Below are 24,317 nucleotides of genomic sequence, written 5' to 3' on the forward strand. Positions count from 1 at the left end.
ATTAAATACGGACATTATGCAAGGTATTTACCAACACTGTTTCTATGTTGTACCTTTACTAAAAAGCTTTTCTTTTCCAAGGAGATAAAACAACAACAACAACAAAGGTAATAGTCATAATACATTTTAATAATTAATAACATGAACTTTGAGCTATCTTAAAGCCAATATTGCATTTTAAAGAAAATATGACATTTAGCTGTATTAATACTTTGTGTTTTATATCTTATGGCAGTTTCAGTTATCTATTGCTGCATAGCGTACCACCCCAAATCTGACAGATTTTAAATGACAGTAATTTATTTCTTATAAATTTGTAAGTATGGAATTCTGTCAGGGCCAAGCTGGTTAGTTCTATTCCACAAGGGTGGGCAGGATTTACTCATTTTCTGCATTAAGCTGGTAGCTGGGATGAAATTTCCACGAAAACTTGATTAACTTATATGGCACCTAACTTCCTCGTGTGGCTTCTCTACTGCGTTAGTTTTGTTTTCCTTAAGATTCGAAACAGACTTCTAAGAGCACACAAAAATGGAAACCTACAAATCCTCTTAAACGAAGCCACATGTTGTCTATTCTGTCATATTTTACTGGTGAAAACAAATCACCGAGCCAGCCTAGGTTTAAGAGAAAAGGGATAGACTCCACCTCTTGATGAGAGGAAAGACCCAATTTTATTGTAAAAGGCATGTGGAATAAAAGATATTGTTTTGTGATCTTATCTTCAATTTTTTTCCTCTTGGAAAATTAACATTTTTGAACCTCAGGGATTTTTACAAATAATTTGTAAATTAAGTAAGCAATTTTCGGTCTTTTAAAATAACACATCACGTAGATTGAGTGGGATTTCTTATTTCATAATTTGTAAATAGAGATGCTGTTATTTTCATAGTAAAAATATTTATTTATTTATTTATTTATTTATTTATTTATTTATTTAAGACGGAGTCTTGCTCTGTCGTCCAGGCTGGAGTGCAGTGGCGTGGTCTTGGCTCACTGCAAGCTCTGACCCCCGGGTTCACGCCATTCTCCTGCCTCAGCCTCCCGAGTAGCTGGGACTACAGGCACCGACCACATCACCCAGCTAATTTTTTGTATTTTTAGTACAGACGGGGTTTCACCGTGTTAGCCATGACGGTCTGGATCCCCTGACCTCGTGATCTGCCCACGTTGGCCTCCCAAAGTGCTGGGATTACACGCGTGAGCCACCGTGCCCAGCCATAAAACTGTTTAATTTCTAAATAATTGTAATTGGTCAGTGCAGTTGAGCCTTTATAATGTTTAGAGAATCTATGCCCAATAACAGAGATTTTAAGAGTATTCAGTCAATTTCCCTTTTCTCTGGCATTAACTCAATCAAACCATCTCACTCCTTCATGTGTTGTATATATTTTCCAGGCTTATCTCTGACCTTTCCACCACTCCACAGCCTACACTCTTGACATAAACAAGGCCAGCTCCATGGGGATGCGACCTATGCATTCCACAGGGTGCTGAACTCAAATAGGCCGCACATTAGGTTTAATGCTCTGCTGTCACTGTCTTGAAATTCTTAATCATTTTTTAACAACGGGCCCTACGTTTTTATTTTGCACTGCGTTGCACAGATTATAAGCCAATCTTGTTTTTATGTCTAGAATGAGCTTTCTATACCTCACAATATTCTACTGGACAAGTTTTCAAACAGTCTTCAAGACTCAGCTTAAATATCATTTTGATTTTCAAAATTATTCTAATTCCCTAACCCTAGCTATAGAAGGAATAAGAAGAAATAAGGTCTCTTCTATATATATACGTATATATATACGGATATATATATACGTATATATATACGGATATATATATACGTATATATATATATATTTATTTATTTATTATTTATTTATTTATTTTTTGAGATGGAGTCTCACTCTGTCACCCAGGCTGGAGTGCAGTGGCGCGATCTCGACTCACTGCAACCTCCGCCTCTCAGGTTCAAGTGATTCTCCTGCCTCAGCTTCTCAAGTGGCTGGGACTACAGGCACGTGCCACCATACTCAGATAATTTTTATATTTTTAGTAGAGACGGGGTTTCACCATATTAGCCAGGATGGTCTTGATATCTTGACCTCATGATCCACCCACCTCGGCCTCCCAAAGTGCTGGGATTACAGGAGTGAGCCACTGCGCCCGGCCTCTTCTATATATTTTGTCTTCATACCACTTACCATAAACTTCTATTATAATAATTGTTTTATTATTATTTGTGTATTCATTTTCATCCTCCGTTAGTTGGGTTTAAAAAGCATGATACTCATTATTACCCACTTAGTAATTTCCCAGTACATAATCTATGACATGTATAGTAAATATTCAATAAATATTTGATTGAATCAAAGAACAAGTGAATAGATTAATGCAATGTAGTTATGTATCCTTCCTTAAAACACTCTACATTGAGGTACGGTATAAATTTGTTTGATAACAGTGTTTGCCTTATATCTCTAGTGAAAGTTCTCAGTTATATTTTTGTCTAATTCTCTTTGATCCTCACTGGAAATATAAGACATCTTTTGTTATCAGATATTCAATCGCCTTTATACAGTTATTGCTTGAACTTAAATTCTTTCTTTAAACTTAACTTCTCAGAGATAATAAAAGCCATGCATGTGGTTTAACATTTACTTTTACTTAACATTTGCCGTTCTGTATGTTTTATTAATTTATATTTGGAAACTCATCTACCACTAGATTCTAAGTCCTTGTAGAAGCTTTTACTTCCAGCCAAGGTGGAGTAGCAGGGACCAAATTTGCTCTCCCCTCTGAAGAAAACATCAACTTAGAGAAAAGAGAATATGAAATAGTGATTTTGCGAGACTCTGAACATGAGTCCATAAAGCTGTAAATGAATAAAGTAGCATGATCTTTGATAGGTTGGAAACAAATTAGAAGAGACCTACAACAGCCCCAGCTACTGTGTGGAAAGAATGATTCCAGGATGTCATGCAGGTCCAGGAGGTTGTCTGTTGTCTCTCTGGGTTGAGGCAGAGCAGTCTTGAAAGGCCAAGCTGGCCATAGTCTTTAGAGAAGACTGGTGGAGAGGAGAGCACTGCACAGAAACGATGTTCCAGAGATCTAAGAAGAAACCCTCTGGAATCTTCAGTGGAGAACTGATTCGGGAGTGTTTGAGGAAACTATCTGAGGCAGGTAAATAACTACTGAAATGATTAAAAGGAGCAATTCCTGAAGCTCGCATAGAGCTCAAACTATCTACTGCTTATTCCCACAATCCAGAGAGAAAAGTCTCATAATTCATGGGGCATGGGACAGAGTTTGCAACAGTAGTAAAGCAAAATTAACCCTACACTAAATGCTGCTCTGATCTCAACTAACAACTTTCAAGCAAGACCCAAAATGTTTCCAAGTAACTTAACTTGTCATAAATGAAGCTTGGAATATTTCTAGGAAACACAAATGTCCAGATCCAATAAGGTAAAATTCACAAGGTCTGTCATCCAATCAAATGTTGCCAAGTATGAACTAAGCAGGAAAATATAACCTAGAATGAGGAGAAAAAAAATCCAAAACAATCAATCAATACTGACCAAGAAATAATACTGATGATCAAAGTAGTAAACAAGAACATTTTTGTTTTACTATTGTATCCCATATATTCAAGAAGTGAGAATGATGAGCGAGCATGAAAATTAGAGGTACAGAAGATATAAAAGAGACTCTGATTTAACTTCTAGAGACTATAAAATGCATAGGCTGTGACTGTTGGCAGCTTAGAGATTGTAGAAGATGAGTGAAGTTGAAGACAGCAACAGAAACCATTCAAAAGGAAACACAAAGAGAAAAAAATGACTGACAAAAAATTAACAGAGCATCAGTGAGCTATGAGGCAACTTGGGATCCTAAAAGGGTGGAGAAGCAGGAGAAATGTTTGAAGAAATGAGGAGTGAAAAATTTCCAAATTCGATGAAAATTATCAATTAAAAGATAGAAAAATTTCAAAAAAAATAGAAGTTCAAAAAAATGGAAAAAGCTAAAGTACATCATTATCAAATTGGTTAAAACTAAAGATAAAGATAAAATTTTAAAGTTATGCTATAAACTTCTTGAGTAGGATTGAATGTAGTTCAACATAGTGACATACACAAAATGGCTACTTATTCTATACTAGTAGATTCATTTTTTCAAATAAAATCATTTCTTGTTATAGATATTTTTTAAACCTTAGATCTGTCGGCCATTTCTTAGTATTCCTTAGTATGAAGTATTTCTTACCCCCTTTACATATTTCTAAGAAGGTAGGTGACATATAACAAATAACTTTGAAATAAAAGTTTGAGTTTGAGTTTGTTTACGCAGAAGCAAGAGATTTTGCAAAAGGAACACTTGTTTTCAATAATGTAATGGTCTAGCTGATGGTCAACTGACTCACCTTTTAAAATTTTTACTGTGTAGTAAGAAAGTTGGGAAGGTAGTGTGAATCCATTTACTTAATCCTGGGACACGTTAAAAAGAGGACTTTATGAAAGTCCTCTTTAGTGTATAAATAAATAATACTTTATGAAGTATTGTATAAATTAGTATATACATAATAGTATATATAAAAATAGTGTATACATGAATACTTTATGAAGTATTATTTTCATAAGGCAGCTATATTGATTGCATTGCTTAACTGTAAAACTGATTGCAAACCAAAATAAGAGAGATAGATAGATAGATTAGATAGATAGATAAGATAGATTAGATCATAGATAGATAGATAATAGATAAAAATTAATTGTTTTGGAAAAATTTGGAAATAAAGTGAATATAATAAATACATATATATATTAGCTTAGAACTGGCATCTGTTAATGGAAAAATTGTATTATACTTTTCCCTCAAAGTTCCTTACTTTCTCTGAAACCAGCCTGTATATAACAATAGCCAGTCCGTATATGGCTACGCAGTTTATCCTGATGTAGTTGCTCACCTTCCTTTGTGCCCTGAATGTGGGATCTTTGAGATCCACTGCTGTTACCACCATCTGGAGACTGCTCGGGCTCCTCTCTCAGTCTGTGGTTTTATGTCAAATCCTTTTATCCTTTAATTTCCACATCTGTACATCCTCCTTAGCACTAAGGCATCTTTTGATAATGATTATAAGCATGCAACATTGCCCTAGATGTAAATCAATCATGGCAAATACCCTTGCAGAGAACAGTATCTCTCTATAAGGACATACAAAAGAAAACTGTATTATGCTTGAAAAGAAATATTTCTGAGATCACTTTATTCTTGATCTCCGAAAGTCATTTTAATCCTGCATTTGTATTCACTGATGTATCCTTGTATCTGCCATCTCTTTCTACCCTACATCCTTTTATTTTTCCCAGGGCTAAGTACCCGTATGCTTTTCCCTTCAATTTCAAAATGTGGACCAGATGTTGGGACATAAGTACTAGTTTGGAACAAACATCTGTGCCCTTTTCAGGCAAGAAGAAATGAGAATGAGGTCAGGCATCTGGTTAAGGACACAGGAGGCATCCCTGTCTTGTTTCTTAATTAGTTCTTCTAAGACCTTCTCTCATTCTATACATAATGTTTATAATTTAAAATTCATAGGGTCTTATATTGAAAGGGAGAAACCACTGTGTGGAATATAAAATAAAAACTCATTTTACAATGGAAAAATAATTTAATCTATCCAGCTTATTATTTTTCCTGGGCATAAAGAAAATACAATAATTAGGTAGCTGCATATTTTAATAGCTTTTAACGCTGATTGTAAACTCAATACTGAAGAAATTAGTGGTCAGTTGGTCTTTCTATTTTTATTAACGAAAACTGCCAATGAGAGGAAAGCTAATTTAAAAATCGTACAAGAGTAACCTTAAAAGTGACTTAAAACATGAAATACATAAAACACATGAGCCACTTATGCTGTTATAATTTCTAAAGTTATACCATATTGGCTATAAACCATGAATTGATATGAAATCTGAGCACATGCATACATATCACTCATCTTTATACAAGTGGAGAGTTTTTTCTTAAAAAAAGGGGGGAAATGTTTATGTTTCAATATACTTGTTCCATTCCTAATAAATGAAATTCATTGCTGATCTCCATAATGGGAATTCTTGGCTGGTGTCAGATTAAATGTGAATTTTTGGAAGTTTGTGAATGCCAGCAAATAAAAGGTGGTTGATTTCCAAAATCAGAAGTAAGATACTTTAGGTAGGTATGTATGTATATATGTATTTTAATGTTTTCAGCAAAGCCAACTAGGAACACAAAAAGCAACAGCAGACTAGCAAATCACAACAAGATTTCCGGGTCAGTCTGCTGGTCAAATGAAAGTTCTTATCTACCTATGATTTAGGTGTAACTAGGAAAGCAAGTTGCTTGACAGAACTGAAAATAGAACAAAAAGTTCCAGATTCATCCAAATCTGAAAGTTTAGATATGGAAAACTTCCTCTGCTTGGGCTTTATACAAATTTTCTGAAGTCTCACAGATCCTTTCAAAGGGTTTGCTGTTACTGAGAATAGAAATAAAATCTCCAGATTCCTCAAAATCTGAGATTCTAGGCCTGCTTTACTTGTTCTTTTGGAGTTTTAATCTTTAATTAATCTTCTCCCAAACTTCCCAAGTTCTCCTTAAGGCCTCACATCAGTTTTTCCAGCTGTGATGCTGTGAAGCAATGCCTTGTGAGCATCAGGCCTAAAAGAGGTCAGTATCCCTTTAAAATAAATCTTAGGGTTTCACTCAAAAAATAAACATGTCTATAAGCATTCAGCTGAATGTGGATGATTTATGCTTCTATACATGCAACAGCCCATTTGCAATTTTGCTTTAATGGGATAGAGAACATATCTAATTAGTATAAAGAAATTGGTAGGAAAGACAGTCTTAGAAATCATCTGATCCACAAAGTATAAATGACAACTTTCTATTCTTTGCCCATATAAAAATTTTTATGTAATTTAATTAATATTTAAATGTATTTTTTTCAAACTGCATTGCGTAACACCTTGATCTTTATTCTACTGGCCTCATTCAGATTAAAGTTTTGCAGATTTTGATGTGGAAAGCACTATGGAATCAAGCCTGAGAGGATCAGAATCATCATTTGTCATTTGCTAAATGCAATGTCAAGCGATAATTCAAGATAAATGTCTTAAAGACAACTCTGCAGTCACAGATGTATTTTTAGAAGTGTTGAATTAGATTTCATATTCTCAACACTTCTGTGATCTTTATAGAAAGTGATGGACATATGAGGTACATAAAGTATAGATAGTTATGATTGTTTTAGAAGCTGAGGTAAAGTGTAGTGTCATCAAGGGACTGCATGTGATGAATAAAACTAATGACTAGAAAGTTACTCAGTCTGAATATTCAAAAAATGATAATATCTTCATTTTTGAAGCTATAAATGAATCAAATTATAATTTGATTCATTTATAGCTTCAAAAATGAAGATATATATATATATATAGTCGCCCAGGCTGGAGTGGTGCAGTGGCACGATCTTGGCTCACTGCAACCTCTGCCTCCCAGGTTCAAGAGATTCTTCTGCCTCAGCCTCCTGAGGAGCTGGGACTACAGGCACGTGCCACCATGCCCGGTTAATTTTTTTTATTTTTAGTAGAGACTGGGTTTCACTGTGTTAGCAAGGATGGTCTCGATCTCCTGACCTCGTGATCCACCCACCTAGGTCTCCCAAAGTGCTGGGATTACAGGTGTGAGCAACTGCGCCTGGCCCAAATAATGTATTTTTATGTTTAATTTGCAAAAATTATTATTTTTATTTATTTCTCAAGGCACATGAGAAAATATCAAAAATTATTTTTAAAAAGCATTAATATATAATATGATCATCACTCAACAATGAGTTACTGTCATACACTTGTTTGAAGGCTACTTAAACTATCCATAAAAAGGAACCAAATCATATCCTTTGCAGGGACATGAATGGAGCTGGAGGTCATTATCCTCAGCAAACTGATGCAGGAACAGAAAACCAAACACCTCATGTTCTCATTTACAAGTGGGAGTTAACGCTGAGAACACATGGAGGGGAACAACACACACTGGGGCCTGTCAGGGGTATGTGGGGAGGGAGAGCATCAGGAAGAATAGCTAATGGATGCTGGGCTTAATACCTAGGTGATAGGTTGATCTGTGCAGCAAACTACCATCTCACATGTTTACTTCTATAACAAACCTGCACATCCTACACATGTACCCTGGAACTTAAAATAAAAGTTGATGACAAAGATAAAAAGACTGTGAGATGCATGTTAGATTATTGATATCTAATTAATTTCATTTAATAAATGTCTATTAAGAAAAAAATCCCATCTAACACGAAAACCACGCAGGAATGTACAATAACAAAATCAAAGATTCAGTCACCCTCACATGCATCTCTTTTCTGGAATTTTGGTTTGTAGCACATGCTACAACATTAGACAGTAGGGTTTATGTGGTACAATTTTTGTGGAACATTAGATTTTACATATGTCCTATACACATACATATACATACATACAAATATCTATGTAAAACCTGATTCATTTTGTGTGCCAACTTGACTGGGCCATGGGGTACCCAGATATTTGGTTAGGTATTATTCTGGGTGTTTCTGTGAGGGGTATTTGGGAAGAGACTGATACTTAAATTGGTGGGCTTTGAGTAAAGTAGATTGCCCTCCATAATGTCTGTGGGTCTCCTCCCATCAGTTGAAAGCCTGAATCAAGCAAAAAGATTGGCTTCTCATGAGCAAGAAAGAATTCTCCTTCACAATGCTCACTGCAGATTTAGGACTTGCCACCCTCGATGATTGGCTGAGCTAATTCCTTATAATATGTCTATTTCTCTCTATATATACACATCCTATTGGTTTTGCTTCTCTGGAGAACTCTAATACAATACCCACATAAAATATGTCACTTCTTGTTGGTTATGAAAATACTCTTGCATATCAAAAACTCTCAGCACTACTTAACAATCAGAAGGCAACAAGATTATATTTCTTTCAAATGTAACTCACAGATTCCCCTCTTAATTCCTACCATGTAATGGAGAAATCAAGCCTGCTTCATTTACATCATCTTTGCATGACTTCTACTCACCGACGAAATTGATTTTCTCAAAATAGCATCAACATTAAAATTTGTCCCATGGATGCTGACTCCTTCCACGGTTTTCCAAGAAGGAGAAAATATATAGATGGTTATGTGTAGGTCCATGTGTGGGCATTTTAAGAATACGAATTTCCACATGCTGTTAGCACCAGTCATGTGATATTAGCTCAGCAGGTATTACCACCTCACTCCCCCAGGTAGCTCCAATTGCAAGAGTGATATAGCCAAGACTTACAATTGGAACCTGGTTATAATATCAACATCACAGCACAAATTGCATGTAGCTCAGGTCACTCTCTTTACTTGCCTCCTTGCTTCAAAGGAACTACCTTCTCCTTGCAAATTTACCCAAGCCTATAAAGTGCATGGAGTGTCAGAGAATAAAATACTTCCTGAACATGACATTTGGGTAAAGTTTGATTGTCTAATTATTATGGAAAGAGGAAAGGGAAGGACGCACAAAAAGCCACAGGGAGGTTTTAAAACACAAGGAGGGGCCACTGGCCAAGCGCGGTGCCTCACGCCTGTAATCCCAGCACTTTGGGAGGCAGAGGCAGATGAATTGCTTGAGGTCAGGAGTTCAAGACCAGCCTGGCTAACATGGTGAAACCCCGTCTCTACAAAAATACAAAAATTAGCCTGGCATGGGGGTACATGCCTGTAGTCCCAGCTACTCGGGAGGCTGAGGCATGAGAATTGCTTGAACTTGGGAGGTAGAGGTTGCAGTGAGCCAAGTTCAGGCCATTGCACTCCAGGCTGGGTGACAGAGCGAGACTCCATCTCAAACAAAAAACAAAGCAAAACAAAACAGAAAACAGGGGCTACTGGATGCTTGTGAGAGGCAGAACAGAGGAAGTTTAACAACAAAATAGCGGCCAAGCTTGGGATTTAGAACTATCGGAACAAGAGCAGATTCCTAAACTGGCCAAATCTCAGGAGGATGTTGACAACACCTGTGATAGGTTATATATAAATTAATATACAAATTTTGAAATTGTCAGGAGAATGAAGTCTAGCTTCACAGCAAAAGCAGTTCAATACATTACTTGTTTTAATAAAAAATTATAACAAGGATTATTAATTCTTATTAAGTGTTAACAAGCATGTGGAGAAAAGGGAATTCTTGTATACTGCTGGTGGGAATGTAAATCAGTACAGCCATTATAAAAAAGACAGTATGAAGGTTTCACAAAAAATTAAAAATAGAACTACTCTATGATCTAGCAATCTTACTTCTGGGTATATAGCCAAAGGAAATGAAATTAGTATGTCAAGGAGATATCTGTACTCCATGTTTATTGAAGCACTGTTCGCAATAGCCAAGATATGGAATCAACCCAAATGTCTATTGACTGATGAATGGATAAATAAATTGTATGATATATATGTATATATACTACAACATACACATATATAATGAATATACTATGATATGCAATGAAATACTATGAAACCTTTAAAAAGAAGGAAATCCTGTCCTTTGTGACAACATGAATGAACTGGGAGGATATTATGCTAAGTGAAATAAGCCAGGCACAGAAAGACAAACACTGCATCTCACTTACATGCAGAATCTTAAAAAGTGAACTTACAGAAGTAAAATGTAGAATTGTGGATGTCAGTGTCTGGGGTATAGGGCAGGGAATGGGGAGATACTGGTTAAAGGGTACAAAATTTCAGTTACATAAGATAAGTCAGTTCTACAGATCTATTGTACTGCATGGTAACTATACTTTAAAATAATATGTAATCATGTATTATGCTTTTGAAAATCGCATAGATCCCAAATGTTCTCAGCACAAAAACAAGTATGGGAGGTGATGGATATGTTACTTGGGTGGACTTAATCATTTCACAATGTACACATAGATCAAAACATCACCACTGTACACCATAAAAATATGTAATGTTTATTTGTTAATAATACCTTAATAAGGCTGGGCGCGGTGGCTCACGCCTGTAATCCCAGCACTATGGGAGGCCGAGGTGGATGGATCATGAGGTCAGGAGATCGAAACCATCCTGGTAACACGGTGAAACCCCGTCTCTACTAAAAATACAAAAAAAAAATTAGCTGGGCGTGGTGGCAGGCGCCTGTAGTCCCAGTTACTCAGGAGGCTGAGGCAGGACAATGGCGTGAACCCGGGAGGTGGAGCTTGCAGTGAGCCAAGATAGCACCACTGCAGTCTGGCCTGGGCAAAAGAGCAAGACTCCGTCTCAAAAAAAAAAAAAAAAAATAATAATAATAATAATAATAATAATAATACCTTAATAAAGCTGGAAAACAGAAAAAGAAATTTAGTAAGAAGATACAGTAATAACTTTTAATAGCATTTGTTTATTGCTTTGCAAAAATCTTTAAATTTTTAAAATAAATGTGATTCTCACAGAAAAATTATCTAAGGGAGTTAGAAAACTGTAGTGGAACTTGTCTAGACAAGAATAGGTGAATTGTCTGAATTCAAATCTAGTGAGGAGTAGAATCAGACGTTGGTCCCTTAACTTTTGACTCCGTACACTGTATGTGGTAAAGAATATGTGAAAAATAGGATTCAGTACCTGTCTAAATTTAAGGGTATTTGGGATAGACAACTTAAATACCCACACTAGACAGCATTAAAAGTCACATAATGCTTTCACATAATCATTTGTAGGTCAGTGTTCTGGAAAAAGGAAAATCAACGTAGACTAGGCTATTTTTATGTCAATGTAAACTGTCACCGCTAAAAATGAACCAGAAATGTGAAAGATAAAATCTTTTCTTGTTTCCTAATAAGCCTCTCTCATGCTCCATGGTTATTTTTATTTTTTGAATACAGTGCAAATATTACTTTAAATATTCTAAATTTTTTCTTAGAGTTTTTCATTGAAGAAACTTCTATTTGGCGTAGTGAAAAGACATATTCTCTGAGGCTTGAATGAGTTAGAAGACCTCCGAAAAATAGGTGATATGGTCCAGAGAATAGTTTGGAGCCAAAAAGAATAATACCACATGTCACTACCTGGAGTCATTAATACTTCTTGGTGTGTAGCACACTGTTTTATCTCTACTTAAACCAAAGTATAGCCTTGTTTTGTTGTATAATTTATCAGTTCTCTTTTCTTCTTTGTTTCTCCTTTACAATTTTTCTTCTCTTTCTTCAAGAAGAGATCTGAATGAGAATTAGTATGTTTACTAGCTCTGACTCATATGCAGAACCCTGATAAAGAAAACAGATGATCCTCTATTTCCCTACACAGCCACATTCTCCCCCTTCTAACTTCACACATAAAGGGAAGTTGATTATTATCCAGACACTGTCTTCCCTTCTGACCTTGGTGTTTTCCTTTCCGAGCATCTCGGGATACTAATCACTAGTTGATCTCTTTATTAAAGTAATACTGCTCTTGATATTTGTGTGAGATGCACTCCATTAGTACGTTTTGTTTTCAGAATATCTCTTATCAAAGCCAGATATAATATAGCACACAAAATAGGATGTGTTCTGCAATATCAAGAAAGGAGATTTTTGTCGTCAAAATATATCATTGTTACTGGATAAATACACATGAGGCCCACGCAGAGTTCTTGACATTGGAAAAACTTATTTACTCCTTGTAGCGGGGAATAGTATGTTGACTTAGTAGCATTGTGGATCACATGATTGATCCCTTGCAACAGTTTGGGCGTCTCTCTCATCATCTCTTTCTGAATAGTCCAGAAATTAGTAGTAGTTCTAAAAATTACTTAAATTACCCAACATCAGGCTATTTCCTCAAGTCTTCTTTAGAGGGAAATAACCAGACTGATGGAGGAGGAAGCAAGGCATCAGACATTAACCTTCCCCCTTGCAGGTGAGGCAGGCCTACACTCCAGTTCTTCATGGGAGCAAGGGAAGGGAGGAAAGAGGAAGTTGAATAGACTAGAAAGTATTAGAGAATAAATGGGAAGAAATAGAGGGAGGAAAATAAAACTGGAAATAAAAACTTAAGACAGAAATAAAAACAAAAAGGGGAGTGATGAATACAAGAAGAGAACTGTTATCTTGCTCAGTTCTTCCTGTCTCTGATAATCTATTCTATGTTTCCTCAAGGGCTTTGTTATATTAAATGAGTTTTGCCAGAATTATGTGTACTGTTGCCATGATTTCCATGTATTCACCTTTCTTTTTGAATTCTTCTGTCTCTTCCTCCTTCCCTTCTTTTTGTCTCCTGCTACCCCCATTACTTCCAAATTCTAAGCAAAGGTAATCTACTCTTCAATATAAATGAATGTTTCTGTCCAGTGGAATCAATATGTTAAATTATCTTGCCAACCTGTTAACCACATGTCAGGAACATTGTTCTTAAATGTGATTGTGACAAAGCAACTAGATGTCACAGTATACAAGTAATATATATAATACACACACACATATACGTACATATATACATACATGCACATGCATATATACACATGTATATACATATATGCACATGTATGCATATGAGTAATATATACACATACATATGTACATGTATGTATGTATATGTATATATGTATACAGATATATACATATGTGTATATGTGTGTGTATATATATAGACAGACTAACTTAAAATATTTTGACAAAAATAATTTTTCATCAATACTAGATTCTAATATAGTGTTAACAAGTGCTAAAATTTAAAAAAATGATGGCAGGGTTGTAAAAAATAATAAAATACAATCCATTCATTTATCTGTTTCCCATAAAAACAGAGAAAGGTTGACATCCTTTGTTTGGTGTGGATCACTATTTTAGGTGAGCCTGGGAGGAATGATTTGAGAAGCAGTGCTTTAGAATATCTGAATTTGAGACCAGATCAGGAAACATGGATATACAATGTGTTTGATCCTGCTATTATTTTAAATTTTCTCCTACTTATTTTCTTATATTCAACTTGGTCACAATGCATTTTCAAAACAAAGCGTTCATTTTTTGACCACAAAAAACAGTTCTTTAATGAACCATCTCAACAGAATACTTTTATTTTGCTCAATGTCTTTCCTTTGAAACTATTTTTTTTTTTTTTTTGGCTATCTTTCTTTTCTCTCAAAACAACAAATAAATGAAACCGCAAAAACCCTGTCAATAGAAGTAAAGTTTTTAAGGCAGATTTATTGTCTTTCCTCCTCCCTATCAGAATATTTAATAACGGTGTGGCTTTGGAAGGAAATTGTCTCAGTGATGGCAGAAGAAATCTACGTAACAAATCATATTGAATATATTGTCCTAAAATGAATTATTTTAAAGAATAGAAGAAAACCTCTTATTTGTTAACTCATCTGTCTTGTGGAAATTGGAAACATAAACTAATTAACAGTAATCCATAAAACCCATTAGATGTGTAGATGGGAAAGATACTTTTTGAAATAGTCAGTCTGTAAATACATAGTTGCATCTTCTTCCCTCTTTTTCTCTTCCTCCTCCTTCTCCTCCTCCAATTCCACAGCTAATATTTTCACTATTTGCGAACTTATCATCATTTTTAATACTGAACACTTTATTCTGAAGTGATCCATCATGCATTCTAATATCGAGTGCTTCATAAATGAGCAGCCTAGCACCACGCTTAGCACACTATGTTGGAAAGTCTTATAAATGACTTTGATCACAAAATGTTAAGAAAAAGTTGTTTCCAGATTGGCTGGGCAAGCAGGAATGAATTTGAGGGTTGTTTCACTGCATCATTCTGGTTGCAAATACTCTCCTGAATTTTAATGATATCGTAGCCTGCCTCAGTGCTTGGACCCCATCAACTTTACTTCCATTTTCTAGCTGCCTTTTTTGCAGTCTATGATCATCCCATCTCTGAACCTAGTCTGGTGTCTGCTTTAATTGGCCTGCTTTTGTGATTTGTTCAGTTAGATTGGAGCTTTTCAGAAAGATAGTCAGAAGCCCTGCCCATCACCATATCCCCAGCTGAAGCCTCTTTGACTAGTCTAAACATACACACACACCACACACACACACACACACACACACACACACACACACACACACACACAGCCCTTTATTTGTGTTTGTGTTTTCCAGTGCAAGATGTTGCAGTCTTGAGTCCAAATACTCAGAGGCTATAAAGGCAACAGTAGCTAGCTAAATTTTTCCCCACTAAAAAGCAAAGACTATGAAGTTTGTTTTTTTTAAAGGGATTAAAATGCGGCAGGGTAGCAAAAAGGACTCAGATTATGGAATGGCCTTGAGCAAAGCATTAAGGTGCAAGTCTGCAGCACGGAACAGTCAGAAACCTACCCAGCTGTGGGTCTTGTTCTTCCTCCATCTAAGTTCCAGAGCTATTAGCAGTTCCAGCTCTAACTCTTCAATGTGACTTTTAGTGAGGTGCATAGGGTAAATTGAAGTCCTAGGACTCATTTGTAGAAAAGTATTAGGTGGGCTGTTCCCTAGTCTGTTTAAATCATCAAATCATAGAATTTCTGTGCATTCCATGTATGTGTGGCAGAATCACTTCCCTTTACACAAGATGGCTAAATGTTTAACCAGCTTCTGGAGAGGCATTTAAAAATGGGATCTTCTGAGACTTTGCATGCTGTCTTCAGACCTATCTTGTTTCAGAGTACTAGAGATTGATACGGTAGGATAGGTTATTATAGGAAACATATTTTCATAGTCCAGAAAATGAGAATTTATTTGGTTTATGTTGTTTTTTTTTATATGATTCTTTGGCTAAGACACTAAGAATGAAATCTAGTTATTGAAATCAATTTTATCAGGAATTGTCACATATACGGTGTGTGAAAATTATTATCTGGAAGTTGGAAATTATTTTCTTTGCTCTTTTGTTGAGTCACTTATTGACTTAAGTGGTGTTTGCTACTTACCTGAGTAGTGGGCATTTGAATTCCAGGACTTTGATTGGACCTCTGGTCTGGTTTTGACTGTTTACGCTGGGCTACAGCATAAAAGCTGGTTGGGTTCTAAAGACTGAGGGAAATGATGATGTAAACTAGAATCAAAAAGTTGTTTTTACTTCCAACTAACCAGCAAAGAAGCAATTCTTGAATACCAAGTGAGGGGATTAGGTTCCCTTCACTTCCCTTTCTTTTTGGTAAAAGCTGATACAAAGTGAAGGATGCACCGGGTCAGAGGATCTGAGATGTGAGAATTCTGACTTTCATGTGAGTGGCTGGGAGTGGGATCACATCAGCTTTCAAATAAGTTTTTGCAGCATCGCTATTAGGAATTCTGTGCTGTTTCGTAGAACTTCATCTTTCCTATACACAATTTCGTTACAGCAGGGCTGCATTTGAACTACAACAATGCTTACCAAATGTGTTTCAACAGGCTGTTGTTTTCAGCACTGGTTAACTGTTAAATTTTACCTAATACAAACTGATAGAAAGAATCATTACTACAGATTAGTGAGTACATTTAATCTATCTTTTCACCCTTTTCCCAAATTCCCTTTCCTTTATTCATTTGGACAGCTTTCCCCAACAATATTTATTCTAGATTCCAGTAGAAAATGCTGATTTTGAAGTAATCAGAAATTTAAAGCATAATAAAAGAATAATAGTTTTAAGCGTAATAAATGACTGAAATTGCGCATAATTGTTTGATGATTTTAGTCATTGAAAAAGCCTGATTAGGCTTCATCTTCTGATCAATCCAATTGTTGAATAATTGACAAGCAACTAATTAATCCTAAAATAAAACAGTCTGATCTAAAATATCCCTACTTAATACTTTATTGTGCTTGGCATACTGCTGTTCCTGTGAAGACAGCTATAGTGTTTTGATGATTATGTGCATAGCTGTAAAAATTAATATGGTTTACACATACCTCTTCAGTAATATATTTTTATACATTCAAATTTATTTCAATGTACTTTTATTTTGTCCCTCTTTAAACTCTTCTAAGTACAAAGTGGTATCATTGGGGGATTAATGGCTATTTAATAATTTAATGTTAACAAATGACAATATATGAAAGACTTCCATCATTCAAGTAGCCTAAACTATTTGCAAAGAATTTATGAACTCTATCATATTTGAAAGTTAGTGTGTTAATTTTAATAAGTTTTCAAGTATATTACCACTTCTTAACTATATTACTACCATCTGGTCTGCTATTCCTTAAAATGTAGAATGTTCTGGTAATTATTTTGCCTTTAAGAAAAACTAATACAAAAACCAAGTATTTGTGATGGAGTCGTTGACATGACTAATTTCCGTATCTCTAAGTAATTAGTTAAAATATGCTTGTCGCTTTCATTAAAAGCAATTTTACACAGACTAATGCAAAAGATGATGGTAGTAAATAGGTTTTCAGGTCATTTCTGATAAAGTTAAATGTGGTTGTCATTTCAATTGATCATTCTGCATCTTTTCCAGACTGTCCATCCATCTCTTGGAACAGCCTGTTCAATAAATTCTACAGGAAATAATTTGGGTGATTTTAGAGAAAGTGCATCCTTAGATTAAATGCTTTTGGGTACTTTTATTTATTTCTATGATGGATAAGAATATATTTCAGAGTGTTAGTTTCCTGATTTATAATTATTGAATTTCCTTGAAAAATAACTATTTGAATAAATCCCAAATGAAATACAAATTCTGTGCATCTCAAGGAAAACAATGAATTCAGGTAAAGTTGATCTAGTACTCACATAACTATATTTACATATGCTAGATAAAATTATTGATTACTTAGCACAAAGTTATAATGTCTTCCTGTTATTGAAATATTGAATAATACCTTGGAATAGTGTGAGAGCAATATTGTTCAATGTAATAGTAGTTGATTAAAAATACATGCATACATGGCAGACTTGACAAGCATCTTATTTATTTTGGGAAAAACTTGTTCAAGAGTTAAACAGTTTCATAAAGAAGGTGCATTTGTGTTCTCTAATACAATCAGGTAAAAGAAAAAAGGTAACTAGAGATAAAACAGAAATCTTGATAGACAGTATAGAAAGATTTTGGGTGCAAAGGAAAGCATAATATTAGACATCTAAAATTTTTTTTAAAGTACATCAAAATTATCTCAATCTGGAGAAAGTCAATGAAGAAAACTAAGAATAATAACACAGTATGATAAAGACCGTGATCCCCCACTTGTAGGTAAGAACATGCATCATGGACATAAAGATGGAGACAATAAAGTGGCGACTACTAGAGCAGGGAGGAGTAGAGGGGCAAGATTTGAAAACCTGTTAAGTACTATGCTTAGTACCTGGGTGACTGGATAATTCATACCCCAAACCTCAGAATCATGCAATACACCCAGGTAACAAATCTGCACATGTGCCACCTGAATCTAAAATCAAAGTCAGGAAGAAAAAAAAAAAAAAAAAAGAAGAAGACAATGATCTGGGTAACACAGGAAGTGCAAGGAGAGTGTACAACCCAGTCTAATGAGTTTCAAGGAAATGTCAAAAGACTGTGAGATTGAACTGACTCTGATAATTATCAGTAGGAATTTGTCTTCCTGTTGTGCTGAAGTTCATGCAAAAATGCTCAACACGTAGTTTTTTTGTTGTTGTTTGTTTGTTTTTAAAGAATTTTGACAAAGAAATAAGCTCTCTGCTTTGGAAGGTTGGTAAAATTCTAAGTTGCAACTTAAAAAAAGATGCCAAAGCTGATTCATGTGTTGCTTCTACCTTCCTCAGTAAGAATAAATAGTTGGGAATCTGGAAGGAGTTTAAAAAACTCTGCAAAATGAAAATTATAGACTGAGATAGGTGAAGCAAAAATAAGGGAATGCACAACCAAATTAAATGTTAGTCTCTAGAACCTGATAATATGTCTAAATACTGAAGAATTAGAAAAGTGTTTAAAAAAAAACTGTGGAAGAAAAAGAGGCACAGGATACTGTATAGAACACTTGTTTTCTCTGATGTCAAGTAAAAGAAATGATCAGATTCTAAAGGCAATAAATTGATAAGTTAGGACAATTTTTAAAACATTTCCTAAAATACTGTGTTGTTGCAAAGTAATATGCAGCATCCAGCTCCTCCTTCCAGGAAGATCTGCTGTCCCAATTGCAGGAAGTGCTGGAGGTGAGCTGCCTTTACCTGTCGCCCCCTTTGGGGTTCCCTGAGAGTCTGGCTGAGGGTCAAGCCCACATCACAGCAACCCTTCTCCTTCTGACCAATCCAGCTGCCTTCCCCTCCCTTTCACCAGTGTTTGCCCCAAAGCAAACTCCGGTAGCCATCCTGCACATCATCTCGGTCCCAGAGACTGCTCCCCAAAGAAGATACCCTGAGAAAATGTTGGAAGCATTAAAAAAAAAAATAGTGCCACTGCCCAGTTAAAGAAACAGAATATGTATAACCATTTCTTTTGAAGCTCATACATGCTCTTTCTCTTCTCAAATTGTTTCCACAAACTTCAGAGGTAACCACTGTCTTAATAATTGACTTTTTTTTTTTTTTTTTTTTTTTTTTTTTTTTTTTTTTTAAGATGGAATCTTGCTCTGTCACCCAGGCTAGAGTGCAGTGACGCAATCATGGCTCACTGCAACCTCTGCTTTTTTGGTTCAAATGATTATCATGTCTTAGCCTCCCTAGTAGCTGGAATTACAGGCACCTGCTACCAGGCTTGGCTAATTATTTATTTTTATTTTTAGTGGAGACAGGTTTTCTCCATGTTGGCTAGGCTGGTCTTGAACTCCTGATCGCAAGAGATCCACACGCCTGGGCCTCCCAAAGTGTGCTGGGATTACAGGCGTGAGCCACCAACCCCGGCCTTAATTGACATTTTTTTTTTTTTTTTTTTTGAGACACAGTCTTGCTCTGTCACCCAGGCTGGAGTGCAGTGGAGCAATCTCGGCTCACTGCAAACTCCGCCTCACGGGTTCACGCGGTTCTCCTGCCTCAGCCTCCCGAGTAGCTGGGACTACAGGTGCCCACCACCACGCCCGGCTAATTTTTTGTATTTTTAGTAGAGACAGGGTTTCACCGTGTTAGCCAGGATGGTCTCGATCTCCTGACCTCGTGATCTGCCTGTCTCGGCCTCCCAAAGTGCTGGGATTACAGGCGTGAGCCACTGCGCGCGGCCTTAATTGACTTTTAAACTAATCACTCCTCTGTTTTTCTTTATAAATTTAATCACACATTTGTATTTGTAAACATCATGTTTTATTTTGCGTATTTTTGAAATTTATATAAATGGAATGAGTCTGTTGATAGTATTCTTTATTTTGTTTTCTTTACCAAGGCAGCTGAAGATGCAAGGGAATAGAAGATGAGTTCACAAGGAAAAAATAAAGAGATAATAGATAAACATCATTAATGATGGGCATATAGAGAAACAACTCTTACTTGCAAAATGCTTAGCACATATGACTCCCACTACCTGATACGTCCCTTTCTCCTTTCTCTGCCTGGTGGAGACTTGCCCAGATATTGCCTCTTCTTTCCTGAATGAATCTTTCTAATTTTTCTTGGTTGTGTTTCTTGCTATCCCTAACTGCCATATTTTATTTTATTTTATTTTATTTTGTTTCATTTGTTGAGACGGAGTCTCGCTCTGTCACCAGGCTGGAGTACAGTGGCACAGTCTCGGCTCACTGCAACCTCCGCCTCCTGGGTTCAAGCAATGCTCCCGCCTCAGCCTCCCGAGTAGCTGGGATTACAGGTTAGCACCACCGCATCCAGCTAATATTTGTATTTTTAGTAGATACAGGGTTTCACCATGTCGGCCAGGATGGTCTTGATCTCCTGACTTCATGATCCGCCTGCCTGGGCCTCCCAAAGTGCTGGGATTACAGGCATGAACCACCGTGCCAAGCCCATATTTTATTTTTTAATCTGAATCCCATGTATCTATTTTACTAAATAGCCCAGCCAGATAAGAGTAAGCCTTACTAACAAGAATTCTGTAAAAAGTCTTCCTACCTTGGCTTTCAGAACCATGGACCCAATTACCAATTTTCTGTTTGTAACGATACTTACATGGGTTAATAAAAAATACAATATTCACAGAATGATTGGGAGTGGAATAAGAATCACATATTATTCCCCAAAAAGAGTTAGACAAATTTAAGTTATATGGAAAACAAGCAATAAACAATACAGGTGGATCTGCTAAAAATCTTAATCCAGGTTCACTAGAAAATTTGATGAAAACATGATCTGGGTGAGAACTTGCTCTTGCTCTCCATTGTTTACTGGTCTTCCTCTTTCTGGCCACATCCTGCAACATAGAAGTCACTTCCTTGAATCAGAGTTTCAGACAAGTCTTAAGTCTCTAATCTTTGATAACTTCAAGTTCTCCTTATTAGCTTGTATGAGCTGTATACATTTTTAAGTCTTAAAATATTCTTGGTTCTCTGCTTTTATGCTATAAGGCATCTCAGCTGTGAATCAGCAATGGAGAAATAGCTGCTGGGTTTAATTGGACCCAATAATATTTTCTGATGGCAAAAATGTAATGAGTTCCGTGATGTTTGCTGTGACAGAGCACTCCTTTCTGTTCCATTTCCATGTGGCCATGTGCCAGCATAATGAATGCCTCACACATAGTAGTTTCTCAATTTGTGTGTGCAGATTCAATAACAAATGAATGCTCAAATGAAATCTCAATAAGATAAATGGTGTGTTTGAACTTCTCATGTAACACATATATAGTTAACACAAAATTATTTTAATGATAACTATTCAGATAGCGTGGGCACATTTTGAATTATCCAGAAAATTGACTTTTTAATTCCTATAAGTGAGTGTTGGCTATTGCCTAAATTTGAGAATTGCAGGAATTCTGTGGATAGCAAGTGATTAGAAATTAAGATCCATAAATCACTTTTTTTTGTGGGAAATGGGGACCAGTTTTGGTAGCTGAATAAAGAAAATTCCAACAGATTCTGTCAGTTTCCCAGATTTCTTAAGAATCTGAAATGAACTTGCAAGTTTAAATGAAAATGTCCCCAAAGTAGTGAAAATAAAAGCTCTCATGGGCATCCTGGTTTGGAAAAATATTATAAACATTTTATGTAGCTCAATTTAACTTTCCTACATTATCATCATTCTGCAAATGCACCGTTACATAGGCCACTGTTCTGTATGGTGTTTCAGGTAGTTCTGTTTCACAGTGGGTGGATATGACTACACAGTTCCACATTAATATATTTAGACCTAATATAGGGAATATGGAGGTCTGTGCTATATATGGCTCGTAAATCAATAACAAATGAGTCCACATTTATGCACCATTTACAGTGAAGTTTTGTATATTCTGCATCCAAATAATTGCACTTATTATGTTCCATATTTTAAAGAAAAATCACATCTTTTCTGCTGTAGAAAATTGCTCTCTAAGTAGATAACGGATTTCTGAACTAAACATAATATGCAGCCTCAAAGTTAAAGCAATACGCTTACATGGCACTCGGATAACCACTAGGACCTCAGAGCACGAGAGTTCTAATCAATTTTGTTTCATATGATTTGTTCATCATTAATCTAAAAATTTATTACTACCCAACACTTACATAACCATACCATAAATATGAAAAAGTAAAATCACTACATCTAACAATTGATGGAAATATATGTGTATCCAAGCTTTAAATCAATATAGATTCTCTACAAGCAAATTCAAATATTTTCTCTTGCATCTTTCTTGTATTAAAATACGTTTTACACAAGATTTGAATATATTTTCCTTTCTTAGCCACGTAGTTGGTATTTTGCAAGGTCAGTCAGCCTAGCTGAGAGTCAAATTAGTTTGAGCAGATCATACTTGGACGATCCAATGCACTTGTAATTCTGCTCCTTGAGCTTAGAGCCTCTTTTAATTTATCATTTTTATATATTATAATTGTACATCTTTTCATTTTAAATGTAATGGCATTAGCAGTGGGATACTAGATACGTGAAGCCAAATGATAAGTGTGCTTAACATCATTTGCAGAATTTATAGATGTTTAGAGAGGCTAGGGAAGAATTATATTTATATTCAGAGAAGTAGATCTATATTTGGCCTGAATTTTCAACATTTGAGATTTAAAGAAATGTTGAGCCTACACCTTAGTCATGAGAGTTGTCCGTGATCTAGCATCTCTGAAGGAACGTCTACAGGCTCTGTGGGGAAAAATTTCTCTGGCTGGGTCAGGGAAAGAAAAGGCTTCAACTCCTTTCAGTGAATGCCCAAGGTGCCCATAGACAATTCTAGACGCACAAGAGTGGAAAGAGGTCACGGGTAATGAGTAAAACTGTTCTAAGGGGCATGTCTCATTAGGTGATGTCTAGGCAGAATGTATAAAAAGATAAAAAGTCCTTGAATTATCTCATGCTTTTCTGGCTTTTTTCTTGCCTCTTTTCCCTTCTTCTTTTCCTTTCTTCTTTTCCTATTTTTTCCTTTCTACTATAAAAACTTCAAAACAGCCCACTTCTATCTTTCCTGTCCCTCAGGAAACCAAATAACTCATTGGATGTTTGAGTTGAATTTGATCTAAACCATCTCTTGATTTCCAGGGTGACAATATTCTTCTTTCTTTCTTGGATATTGTGGTTTACTGAAGAAAATTAATCTCAATAAATGCCCCTGGATTTAAACTATTTTTATCACAGTCTACTTCTATTCAGTTTATGTTCTTTCCACCTGCAACTAAAATTATGCAAACCTTAGGCATTTGTCTTTGTGATACAATTTATCTCTGAATACCTATTTTGTATGTTTTTTCTCCCCCATTTTTCTATTCAATTCAGTAATCCACAATGGGATACAGTCTCCTGGGTCCCACAGGTTTGTCTCAAGTATTGTTTTGTTCTTCCAAAAATAACATCTTTAAAATTCATATTTACATTATGATTACTTCTGTCTTGTAGAAAAAAAGATTTCCGGATTGTGTCCATGGTACAAAAATCAGAAATTTATTTTTAGTAAGAGCCATCTGTCAGTCAGAATCTGACCTAGCTAACTGAGTGGATGGCCGAGGTCATTTTAATGTAGTTGGCTAGTAAAACCTTCTCTACTCTCTAAAGAGGCCTAGGTTGGAATGGACTCTCCATGATTGGGATAAAGATTAAAATGGAGTGTTTGGAGATTCTGAGTGCTAAATCAATATTTCTGCACAATGTATTTCAATGTATTTCAGGACTTCTGTGTAGATATTATTTCAGTTTCAAAGTGCATTTATATTTGTTTTATTTTATTAACCTACTTTTCCAAATAAACTATTTGTTTCTGAATATTTATATATATATATTTCATTTATATA

The 24,317-nt window shown here is 35.6% G+C and overlaps 1 protein-coding gene across 1 annotated transcript in view; it reads left to right on the top strand.

The window, feature by feature from the left end:
* Positions 1–24,317, top strand: part of CNTNAP2 (contactin associated protein 2) — a 2,300,337-nt gene that overhangs the window by 335,996 nt on the left and 1,940,024 nt on the right. The window lies entirely within an intron of this gene.

Source organism: Pan troglodytes, chromosome 6 (assembly GCF_028858775.2).
Source record: "Pan troglodytes isolate AG18354 chromosome 6, NHGRI_mPanTro3-v2.0_pri, whole genome shotgun sequence".
Lineage (NCBI taxonomy): Eukaryota > Metazoa > Chordata > Mammalia > Primates > Hominidae > Pan > Pan troglodytes.